This window comes from Pongo pygmaeus, chromosome 18, assembly GCF_028885625.2.
Source record: "Pongo pygmaeus isolate AG05252 chromosome 18, NHGRI_mPonPyg2-v2.0_pri, whole genome shotgun sequence".
NCBI lineage: Eukaryota > Metazoa > Chordata > Mammalia > Primates > Hominidae > Pongo > Pongo pygmaeus.
Window position 1 is genome coordinate 43,796,098 of NC_072391.2, and position 11,961 is coordinate 43,808,058.

Below are 11,961 nucleotides of genomic sequence, written 5' to 3' on the forward strand. Positions count from 1 at the left end.
GCCGTGCGTGAGTGGGGACAGCTTGGCTCCCTGGAAACCTAAGTGGCGTGTGTCAGCTGGCCCAGGCCTGCTCAGAGCCGCTCCAGGCCATGCTGCTAATTCCTCCATCATTTGCCCAGAACAACCCACAATGAAGGCGATGACTTCTCTTGGAGCTGGGAGAACAAATGGGAACATCTCAAAGGCAAACTCATTGGCTCTGCTGCAGTCTGGCCCTTGGGGAGAAATAGCTCTCAGGCATCTGGGACCCGGGTGCCTAGATCAAAACAGCCCTCCCTCTGCTCATTTCCGTGGATAATATAGCAAAGCGTGCAGGTCACTTGTTACATTCCTGATGGGCAACTGAATTTGCACTTATAATTCCCAGCTGCCATGTTTACTTTTATGTTTATTAATTAAGTGTCCTGGAATGACCACTCAGAATTAGATCCAGAAAATAAGAAATTACTGGGGCATCCACCAGGTAACAAAAATTACTATCTGAAAAGTGTTTCTCTGATGGCTACGGTCACGCTAGAAATTGGAAGGGGAGGCTGGGCCTGGTCGCTCACACCTGTAATCCCAGCCTTTTGAAAGGCCAAGGTGAAAATACTGCTTAAGGCCAGGAGTTTGAAACCAGCCTGGGTAACACAGTGGCCCCTGTCTCTACATAGAGACCCCTGTCTCTGCAAAAAATAAAGATAAAAAACATTAGCCAGGCATGGTGGCAGGCACCCATAGTCCCACCTACTTGAGAGGTCGTGATGGGAGAATCACTTGAGGCCAGGAGTTGGATTCCAAACTAGGGCAACATGGCAAGATCCTGTCTCTAAAAAACAAACAAACAAACAAACAAAATACAATAATTAGCCCGGTGTGGTGGTGGGTGCCTGTAGTTCCAGCTACTTGAAAGGGTGAGGCAAGAGGATCATTTGAGTCCAGGAGTTGGGGCTGCAGTGCTCTATGATCATGCCACTGCACTCCAGCCTGGGTGATAGCGTGAGACCCTGTCTCAAAAAAAAAAAAAAAGAGGAAATTGGAGGTGGAGATTTTTGGGTGAATTTCCTGCCAGTTGGTCAGTAAATACCATGTGTTGTCACTTTTAAATAATTTCAACTTCTTTGCCTCTAAAGTGCCCTGTAGACCTTACTGGATAACCAAGCACATCACATGAACTAAAGTTGGGTTTGTTGAGTGGCCCATGTGCTCCCCAAAAACCCATGTGTGCTCCTATCAGAGCCAATTAGTGATCACAATACCTCATCTCGGTTGAGCATATATTCACGCCAGGCCTCCTGCCAAGCATTTTAAATTCCTTAGTTTTAAAAAATACTAGGCTGGATGTGGTGGCTCATGCCTGTAATCCCAGCACTTTGGGAGGCCGCAGTGGGTGGATCACTTAAAGTCAGGAGTTCGAGACCAGCCTGGCCAACATGGCAAAACCCTGTCTCTACTAAAAATACAAAAATTGGCCAGGCGTGGTGGCTCATGCCTGTAATCCTAGCTAGTCAGGAGGCTGAGGCAGGAGAATCGCTTGAACCCGGGAGGTAGAGGAAGCAGTGAACCAAGATCGTACCATTGTACTCCAGCCTGGGTGACAGAGTGAGACCCTGAAAAAAAAAAAATAAAAACTAGGTATGTATCATTAATATCCTTGTGGCCTAGAGAGACCACACAGTCACTGTATTAGTTTCCTATGCCTGCTCTAATTACCACAAACTTAGTGGCTCAAAAGAAATTTATTCCTTCATAGTTCAGGAACTATGCTGACTAATGCGTGCTCTAGAGGCCTCAGAGGAGAGCCCATTCCTTGTATCTTCCAGTTGCTGGCAGCCGCTGTCTTTCGTGGTTTGTGGCTGCATCATTCCGGTCTCTGCCTCCAGGACCACACGTCCTTCTCTGTGTATGTCACACCTCCCTGTGCCTCCCTTTCATATTAATACACATGATTGCATCAAGGCCCCCCTGGCTAATCCAGGACAGTCCCCCAATCTCAAGATCCTGAACTTAATCACATCTGCAAGGTCCTTTTTTTGATTTGTAAAGTGACATTCACAGGTTCCAGGGATTAACATAGGAACATCTTTTTTTGGGGGGGCCATTATCTAGTCTACCACAGTCACCCATCCTGTTACTATCAGGTGGTGGCTGCAGGTCTCCCTTCTCACGTGCTTAAGAGGGCTCATTAAGCCAGATGGGGTGGCTCACGCCTGTAATCCCAGCACTCTGGGAGGCTGAGGCAGGAGGATCGTTTGAGGCCAGGAGTTCAGGGCCAGTCTGGGCACCATAGGGAGACCCTGTCTCTACACAAAATTTAAAAGTTAGCTGGGTATAGTGGTACATGCCCGGAGTCCTAGTTACTCTGGAGGCTGAAGCAGGAGGATCACTTGGGCCCACGAGTTTGAGGATGAAATGAGCTATGATTGCACCACTGCACTCCAGCCTGGGCAACAGAGTGAGACTCTGTCGAAAGAAAGAAAGAATGAAAGAACGAAAGGAAGGAAGGAAGGAAGGATGAAGGAAGGAAGGAAAGAAAGAAAGAGAAAGAAAGAAAGAAGGAAGGAAGGAAGGAAGGAAGGAAAGAAAAAGAAAGAGAAAGAAAGAAACAAACAAACAAAGGAAGAAAAAGAAAAAGGAAGGAAGAAAGAAAGAGAGAAAGAGAGAGAGAGCTGGTTAGTGGTGAACGTGTAGCACAGAGGCTAAAAGCCCAGGCTTTGGCACCAGGCAGACTGGGTTTGAAGCCCAGCTCTCTCAGGAATCTGAAGCACGGTGTGACTTAAGCAAGTGACCCAACTGCTCTGGGCCTCAGTTTCCCCATCAAGGCCTACTGCATGGGAATATTTTGAGGATTAAGTGAGAAAATGAATGTGAAACTCATACAACAGTGCCTGCACATAGTCAGGTGCCCCCTGAGTGGTAGCTGCTCTTGTTAAGAGCAGGATATAAGCTGGAGTTCTGACCCAGCCTCGCAAAGGGACACTTGGTGAGTACCAAGTTTCTGGAAGATTAAAAAAATGTGAAAATGGGAAGTAAAGTCATTCTGCCACACAGCCAGTGAAATTCAGCGCTAATCTCAGCATAGCAGAACTCTGAAAATCTTTTGGTGTGGAATGGTAGAAAAGACCTGCCAGAACCAGCCATGTAAAGGATTTGTGCTCTTTCAAAAGTGGAGACCTCAGCCGGGCACAGTGGCTCATGCCTGTAAGCCCAAGCACTTTGGAAGGCTGAGGCAGGAGAATTACTTCAGCCCAGGATTTCAAGACCAGTCTGGGAGACATAGTGAGACCCCATTGCTACAAAAAATAAAAAAAAGTTAGGCAGGCATGGTGGCATGTCCCGTGCCTATGGTCCCAACTACTCAGGAGGCTGAGGTGACAGGATCACTTGAGCCCAGGAGGTCGAGGCTGCAATGACTTGTGATCACACCACTACACTCCAGCCTGGGCAACAGAGCAAGAACCTGCCTCAAAAAAAATAAATAAATAAATAAAAAGAGAGAGGAGACTTCTCCCTTTCTCCAGGGAAGGTGTGGATCTAGATCCTGAAAATGTGTGTTTTTGTCTATAGATGTTCTCTTTGGTTTGTTTTTTTGTTTTTGTTTTTGTTGTTTTTTGTTGTTGTTGTTGTTGTTGTTGGTTTTTTTGAGACAGGGTCTCACTCTGTTACCCAGGCTGGAATGCGATGGCACAACCACAGCTTATTGCAGCCTCAACCGCCCAAGCTCAAGGAATCCTCCCACCTTAGCCTCCTGAGTAGCTAGAACTACAGGTGTGCACCACCGTGCCCAGCTAATATTTTTACTTTTAAAATTTTTGTAGAGATGGGATCTCGCTTTGTTACCAGGGCTGGACTCAAACTCCTGGGCTCAAAGAATCCTCCCACCTCAGCCTCCCAAAATGCTGGCATTACAGGAATGAGCCATTGTGCCAGGCCCATGTTCTCATTGCTTTAAATGGGATTTGACTGGAAATTTACATTGTGATAGTCTCTTTGAGGTTAAACTGATTCCAGTTTCAAGACCTATAACAAAAAGAACAACTGATAAATCAAGAACTTAGAGTGTGGAGAATAAGAAAAATAGGCAGAAAATAGTAGGAAACAAACAGTAGGGGAGAAACAAGGACATTTTAAACTTGGGCACTTGTTATAAATATATTTGACAGAAGAAATGCAAACTGGCTTGTCTCCTTAACTCGGAGCAAAATAAATTTGATTTGATTCTGCTTCATTCACGAACTAGGATAGAATAACATGTTTTATTAAAGAAGTTTTAGTATTTTATTTGGCTGATGTTGAAACTGCACTTCTAAGTTTTACCATATTTATGTATGATCTGCTCAACTTGTTGTATTTCATCCAATTAGGTTTTTCCATTCAACACACCGGGCTTCTTTACAGATATGACCAGGATTTCTTAATTTCAGTGAGAAACATGCTAAGAGTCAATGAAACAAGAAAGCAACAGAGTCTGCCTTTCTAGAAAAACTGTAAACTACTTAAATGTCAACCAGTAGGGGAAAGAATGATAGCTCTACATCTACCAACATGGAAAGCCACCCAAGGCATATGACCGAGTTAAAAAAAAAAATCACAAAATAACACATACAATTTAATCCTGTCTAAATTGAGAAGAGACTGATAATCAGACAGATGAACATGGATACATAAATCCATTAATAATGGTTGGCAAAGATATGCACCCAATTATTAACAGCAGCCACTTCCCGGGAAAAGAGCAGAACTGGGGTGGGGAAATAAAGGGAAAGCCATCTTGTATTTGCATTTTTACAAGAAGCATGTGTTTTTTAGTTTTCTTTCTTTCTTTCTTTTTAAGACAGTGTCTCACTCTGTTGCCAGACTGGAGTGCAGTGGCGCGATCTCACCTCACTGCAACCTCCACCTCCCAGGTTGAAGCGATTCTCCTGCCTCAGCCTCCCAAATAGCTGGGACCACAGGAACGCGCCACCATGCCCAGTTAATTTTTGTAATTTTAGTAGAGATGGGGTTTCACCATGATGGCCAGGATGGTCTCGATCTCTTGACCTCATGATCCACCTGCCTCAGCCTCCCAAAGTGGGATTACAGGCGTGAGCCACAGTGCTCCGCCTAAGAAGCATGTTTTTGTATATTACATATATATCTTTTAAAGCAATATATTATTTATTTCAATGGAAATAATACGTTAATTTTAGTTCTTTTACTAGAAATATTACCCATGGGATAACAAATACTAAACGTGCATGTGGGTTTTTTTTTTTCATTTTTTATTAATAAACCAGGCAGGATGTCTCTGCCTTGACTCTTCAGATTGATGGACAAGAAGTCCAATAAGGAATAAACTCATACCCTGAGGACAGGGTAAGTGGGTACCACACAGGGATGAGAGTCCCTACACCCTGGAAGCTGAGGTCAGATGGGAGAGGGTTAACAGACAAACAGCAGGCAGCAGGGAAGTGCTGCCAGGAGGCCTGTGAGCCGGGAAAGCTCTAGGGTGGATCAACTGTACCCACCTGCTTCTCTCTCTCCTCCCCCACCTTCCCCCATCCCCAGGCCCTCAGACTCATGCCCTACAAGTCCAAGCAGCTGGCATCTACCCTCAGGCAAAAGTAAACAAACAAGTCCTTGACAGTTCTCTAAAGCAATTAAGCATTGGTCTGGGCGGTGGCTCACGCCTGTAATCCCAGAACTTTGGGAGACCGAGACGGGCGGATCACAAGGTCAGGAGGTGGAAACCAGCCTGGCTAACATGGTGAAACCTCGTCTCTACTAAAAATACAAAAAAAATGACCTGGGCTTGGTGGCGGGCGCCTGTAGTCCCAGCTACTTGGGAGGCTGAGGCAGGAGAATGGCGTGAACCTGGAGGTGGAGATTGCAGTGAGCCGAGATCTCGCCACTGCACTCCAGCCTGGGCGACAGAGCAAGACTCCGTCTCAAAAAAAAAAAAAAAAGAGAAAGAAAAAGAAAAAAGAAATTAAGCAATCCATATCGGAGAATCAAAGGCTTTTATTCATCACCTTGGTACACTAAAGTCCTCATTCTGGGCAATCAAGTGACCTCATCCTCCTTGACCCCACACCCAGAGCACCCAGTCAGAATTCTCACTGGGGAGAAGCCACCAAGTCACATAGACCTTCTTTTTAAGATATGACCAGACAACCAAAGATCACCAAGACATTCCCAGGACCAGCGGCCTGAAAAAGAAAGAGCAAAATATATAGGTGAAAAATTAACTATGATGGAAAGAAAGATCATCAGGGAATAGAAGAAAACTTGACTCAAAGAGATTTTTTGTTTTTTGTTTGTTTGTTTCGAGACAAGGTCTCGCTCTCTCACCCAGACTGGAGTGCGTGGTGCAGTCATAGCTCACTGCAGCTCCAACCTCCCAGGCTCAAGCCAGGTTTGCAAAGTGCTAGGACTACAGACATGAGCCACTGTGCCCAGCCGACAAGAAGAGGTTTAAGAAAAAGTTTATAAAACCAGAACAGGTTGATCTAAAAAGAGAATAATCAGAAAACAAGAGGAAGCAATTAGATAGATTAAAAATATGATAGCTGGCCGGGCGCAGTGACTCACACCTGTAATCCTTGCACTTTGGGAGGCCTAGGCAGGTGGATCACCTGAGGTCAGGAATTCGATACCAGCCTGACCAATATGGTGAAACCCCGTTTCCACTAAAAAAAAAAAAAAAAAAATTAGCTGGGCGTGGTGGCGGGCACCTGTAATCCCAGCTACCTGGGAGGCTGAGATAGGAGAATATCTTGAACCAAGGAGGCAGAGGTTGCAGTGAGCCAAGATCACACCTTTGCACTCTGGCCTGGGCAACAGAGCGAGACTTCGTCTTAGAAAAAAAAAAACAATGATAGCTGAAATAAAATGTTCAAGGAATCATAAAAGAGGAAATTTCCCAGAACCTAGGGGAAAAAATAAACTGTGAAAGAACGGATGAGAAACAAAAGGACAATTCAAAACTCCACAATTCACTAATGGAGTCCCAGGGAAAGAGAATAAAGACTGGGGTGAACTGCAGTCTGCCATTCACTGCAGTCAAAGACTGCGCTCCAGCCATTTCCCCACCTTTGCATCTTTCACTTCCAGGGCATCTGATGGGAACCTGTTTGGCGGCCACTGTGGGAGCTTAGCTCCTGGATTTACTATCCCACAAAGACTGCGGGATGGTATTTTGAGGAAGGGGAATTGACAGACGGTGGTCAAAAAAATGACAAATGTGCACGACTTTCTTAATGTGGCCTGCTCGCACCAAGGAAGCCAGGGCCATAGCCTGTGTGTGTGGATGCTTGCTGTCTAGGGATAACTCATTTGAGTCATTAAAAGAAATGCTAAAATCAGAGCAGAGTGAGCAGAGCCCTTCAGCTCATCACTGACGACTTGTCTCCAGGGTGACATCAGTTCACCCTCTTTGGGTGTGGTTGTTCAATTGCTTACAATCGCACACAAGTCCCCAGCTCATGTTTCTCCATGTTTGGACAAGAACATCACAACTTTTGCAATCCCTTGGTGTACAGCATAGAGCAGGCATTGTCTTGCATGAGTGCCTGGCTAAACCCAGTCTACATTGATGGTAGATTTCTATCAATTTGAAACAACTGGATTTTCCATCCTAGGAAGTTAAAAATTGGTCTGGTAAGACACAGATTCTAGAGAAAGTCTTTAGGTTTCAGCCTAGAGAGGCCATCAATGCCCATAAATCAGAAAGGACAGGGTGAAAAAAAAAACACAAATGAGGATGTACAAGACAAAAGGCTCAGATAAGAAACAAAGTATCTTTGTCAACAACGGGGGTTGTGGGGTGAGAGTAGGGCTGTGATATAGATAGAAGTAGATTAACTAAGCAGGGCGTGGTGGATTATTCTGCCTGTAATCCCAGAATTTTGGGAGGCTGAGGTGGGTGGATTACTTGAGCTCAGGAGTTCAAGACCAGCTTGGGCAACATGGCAAACCCCCCACCTTTACAAAAAATACAAAAATTAGCTGGGCATGGTGGCATGTGCCTGTGGTCCCAGCTACTTGGGGGGCTGAGGCGAGAGGATCGCTTGAGCCCCAGAGCCCAAGGCTGCAGTGAGCCATGATTGCACCACTGCACTCCAGCCTGGAGGACAGAGCAAGACCCTGTCTCAAAAAAAAGAAGTAGCAGATTAACTGGAGACCTGGAGACTTTCAAACCTCAAATGAAGAAGCAGAATCCATTAAAGACAGGTTTAGGGAAGTCATTAAGGTTAGAGGTAGAAAGATGAGAACATGGTAAGAATTCTTAGGAAAGGAGACTTTTGAAATAATATTTTGTTCAGGAAGAAGTGGTGACACCAATGAAGAGAGAACACAGTAACTGAAATAAAAGCCAATCAAAATATGAACAAGGGCAGGCATGGTGGCTCATGCCTGTAATCCCAGCACTTTGGGAGGCTCGGGCGGGTGGATTGCTTGAGTCCAGGAGTTCAAGATCAGCCTGGGTAACACAGCGAGACCCCTGTCTCTACAAAAATACAAAAATTAGCTGGGTGTTGTGGCGCACCTGTAGTCCTAGCTATTTAGGAGGCTGATGTGGGAGGACTGCTTAAGCTCAGGAGTTTGAGACTGCAGTAAGCCATGATCACACCACTGCAGTCAGCCTGGGCAACAGACTGAGACCCTATCTCAAAATCCAAAACAAAATATCAACAAAATACTTGAATCCACCATTTGAATCTGGGCCAGGTGCAGTGGCTCATGCCTGTAATCTCAGCATTTTGGGAAGCCAATGTGGGAGGATCGCTTGAGCTCAGGAGTCTGAGGCTGCAGTGGGCTGTGATCATACCACTGCACGCCAGCCTGGGTGACAGAGTGAGACCCTGTCTTAAAAAAAATAAAAATAAAAATAGACCCCAAAATCCCCCAAAATTTGAATCTGAAAAGAAAACCTACAACATATGTAGTGAGAACACCTGCATCAACCAGAAAGGTTACTGATGAGCACTTGGCCTTCTGCGCTTGGAAGTAACATTACCAACACAGCTTATGGACAAAAAGGTCTTTATATCCACTGAAATCCTCTATTTTCTAAATAATACCTATGTTGCTTTCCTAGTCAGTTGCAATAATACTAAGCTATTTGAAATGCGTTTTCCTGTTTCTCCTCCACCCAACAAGCTGTCAGTACTTCTGCTCCAAAACAGGAGTCACACTGACCTAGGTTTGTATCCAGGCTCTGTCATGTATGAAGTATGTGACCTGGAGCAACTTTCTTAGCTCTTTGAGCTTTGTTTTCCTGATTTGTAGTGATTGAACACAATCATACATGGAAAGTATTTGGTACCGTGTCCAGAGCAGTGACTACTCCAGAAATGGTCACTCTTTTCTACTGTTTTTACTATTGTTTCTTGTAACCACACTCAAATGTTGGCACACCATAAAAGAATTCATAACTGCTCACACGTGTTCAAGTGATTTTCTTTTTTTCGAGACAGAGTCTGGCTCTGTCGCCCAGGCTGGAGTGCAGTGGCACAATCTTGGCTCACTGCAACTTCTGCCTCCCGAGTTCAGTGCCTCAGCCTCAGCCTCCCCAGTAGCTGGGATTATAGGCGCATGCTACCATGCCTGGCTAGTTTTTTTTTTTATTTTCAGTAGAGACAGGGTTTTTCTATGTTGGCCAGGCTGGTCTTGAACTCCTGACCTCAAGTGATCTGCCCGCCTTGGCCTCCCAAAATGCTGAAATTACAGGTGTGAGCCACCACGCCCAGCTTCAAATGATTCTTTTAACTTGTAACAAACATGAGTTCTACTTTTTTTTAGGTGTTTTATATTCTTACAACCTCAAAATCCCACTTAAAACTTTGGACCCCGGGTTTCCTGATGAAGAGCAGGGGTGATATTTATCCGTATCCCTAATGGCAAGGGCATGTGTCTCCCAACCGAAATGGGGCACCTGGCAACTTCTGGCAGAGCCATTGCTGTTGCTGGTGACGTGAAATGACAGCAACCAGAGGCCAATAAGTGAGCGGTTTGTTTTGTTGTATTCTCATTGTACTAAAGAGATAAAATTTTCCAAGCAAAAGAAAAGTGAAGCTTAACAGGTCTATCACGGGAGCCTTGGGAGTCTCATTCCCAGATCACATCCCTGGTCAGCCACTGGTTTGTTTTTTTTTTTTTTTGCGACGGAGCCTCGCTCTGTCTCCCAGGCTGGAGTGCAGTGGCGTGATCTCTGCTCACTGCAAGCTCCGCCTCCCGGGTTCACACAATCTCCCACCTCAGCCTCCCGAGTAGCTGGGACTACAGGTGTCTGCTACCACGCCTGGCTAATTTTGTTTTTGTATTTTTAGTAGAGACGGGGTTTCACCGTGTTAGCCAGGATGGTCTTGATATCTCCTGACCTCATGATCCGCCCACCTTGGCCTCCCAAAGTGCTGGGATTACAGGCGTGAGCCACCGCGCCCAGCCTTTTTTTTTTTTTTTTTTTTTTTTTTGGAGACGGAGTCTTGCTCTGTCACTCAAGCTGGAGTGCAGTGGTGCACTCTCGGCTCACTGCAATCTCTGCCTCCCGGGTTCAAGAAATTCTCCTGCCTCAGCCTCCCACATATCTGGGATTACAGGCGTGTGCCACTACCACCTGGCTAATTTTTGTATTTCTAGTAGAGACAAGTTTTTACCATGTTGGCCAGGCTGGTCAGTTGAATTCCTGACTTCAAGTGATCCACTCGTCTCGGCCTCCCAAAGTTCTGGGATTACAGGCATGGGCCGCCACTCCCGCCTCCTGGTCAGCCATTCTATAGCTGCATAGAAACAGAAAGGGCAGACTCTGGAAACAGCTCGGATACATGGGAAGCAACTTGAAATCACCATCTGCTTCATCTATTGCAAAGAAAAATCTGTCACATATGGGCAATTATCATGGAAACATGAAGCAATTTTCTATGGAGTACTTTCTAGATATGTTAGATATAAAACATCAGAAAGAATACCAAAACTCCAAAGATCACTTGGAGAGCAGATAGATTTGGGCATTAAGACATAACCCCTCCCAGGCCAAGTGCGATGGCTCACGCCTGTAATCCCAGCACTTTGGGTGTTTGAGGCAGGTGGATCACTTGAGATCAGGAGTTTGAGACCAGACTGGCCAACATGGTGAAACCCCGTCTCTACTGAAAATACAAAAAACTAACTGGGCATGGTGGTGTGCACCTGTAGTCCCAGCTAATTGAGAGGCTGAGGCAGAAGAATCACTAGAATCTGGCAGGCGGAGGTTGCAGTGAGCCGAGATCGTACCATTGCACTCCAGCCTGAGCGACAGAGCAAGACCCTGTCTCAAAAAAAAACAAAAAACAAAATAACCACAACCCCCACTGAAACAACCCCATTCAACGGTTGTTCTCAAAAATGGTCAAGTGATTTAAATAGACGTTTCTATAAAAAGGACACAGAAATAGCCAATAAGCACATGACAAGCTGCTCAGTATCACTAGTCATTAGGGAAATGTAAGTTAAAACCACAATGAAATACCACTTCACACCCATTAGGATGGCTATTACTTACAAAAATAGAAAAGAACAAGTATTGGTGAGGAGGTGGAGAAACTGAGACACTGTGCTTCGCTGATGGGAATGCAAAAATGATGCAACCACTATGGAAAACAGTTTAGTGATTTCTCAAAAAGTGAAACATAGGATTACCACCTGATCCAGCAGTTCCACTCCTAGGTACATAACCGAAAGAATGGAAAACAGGAACTCAAACAAATACTGGTACACCTATGGTCACAGCAGTGTTATTCACAGTAGCTCAAAGGTGGAAACAACCCAAATGTTCAACAGATGAATGGGTAAGCAAAATGTGGAATATATATACGACAGAAAATTATTCAGCCTTATTATTACTCATTCAGAAGGAATGAAATTCTGATACTTGATACAACATGGATGAAGCTTGAAACCATTATGCTAAGTGAAATAAGCCAGATACTGAAAGGCAAATGTTGTTATGATCCCACTTAT

General features: G+C 45.0%; 1 long non-coding RNA gene across 1 annotated transcript; it reads right to left on the reverse strand.

Moving 5' to 3' along the window:
- Positions 1-5,967: 5,967 nt before the first annotated feature.
- LOC134738588 (uncharacterized) lies at positions 5,968-10,742 on the reverse strand. The gene is made up of 2 exons (XR_010124423.1): positions 10,620-10,742; positions 5,968-6,170 (listed from the first exon to the last, which is right to left on the reverse strand). It is a non-coding gene; the product is annotated as an uncharacterized LOC134738588 (long non-coding RNA).
- Positions 10,743-11,961: the final 1,219 nt, after the last annotated feature.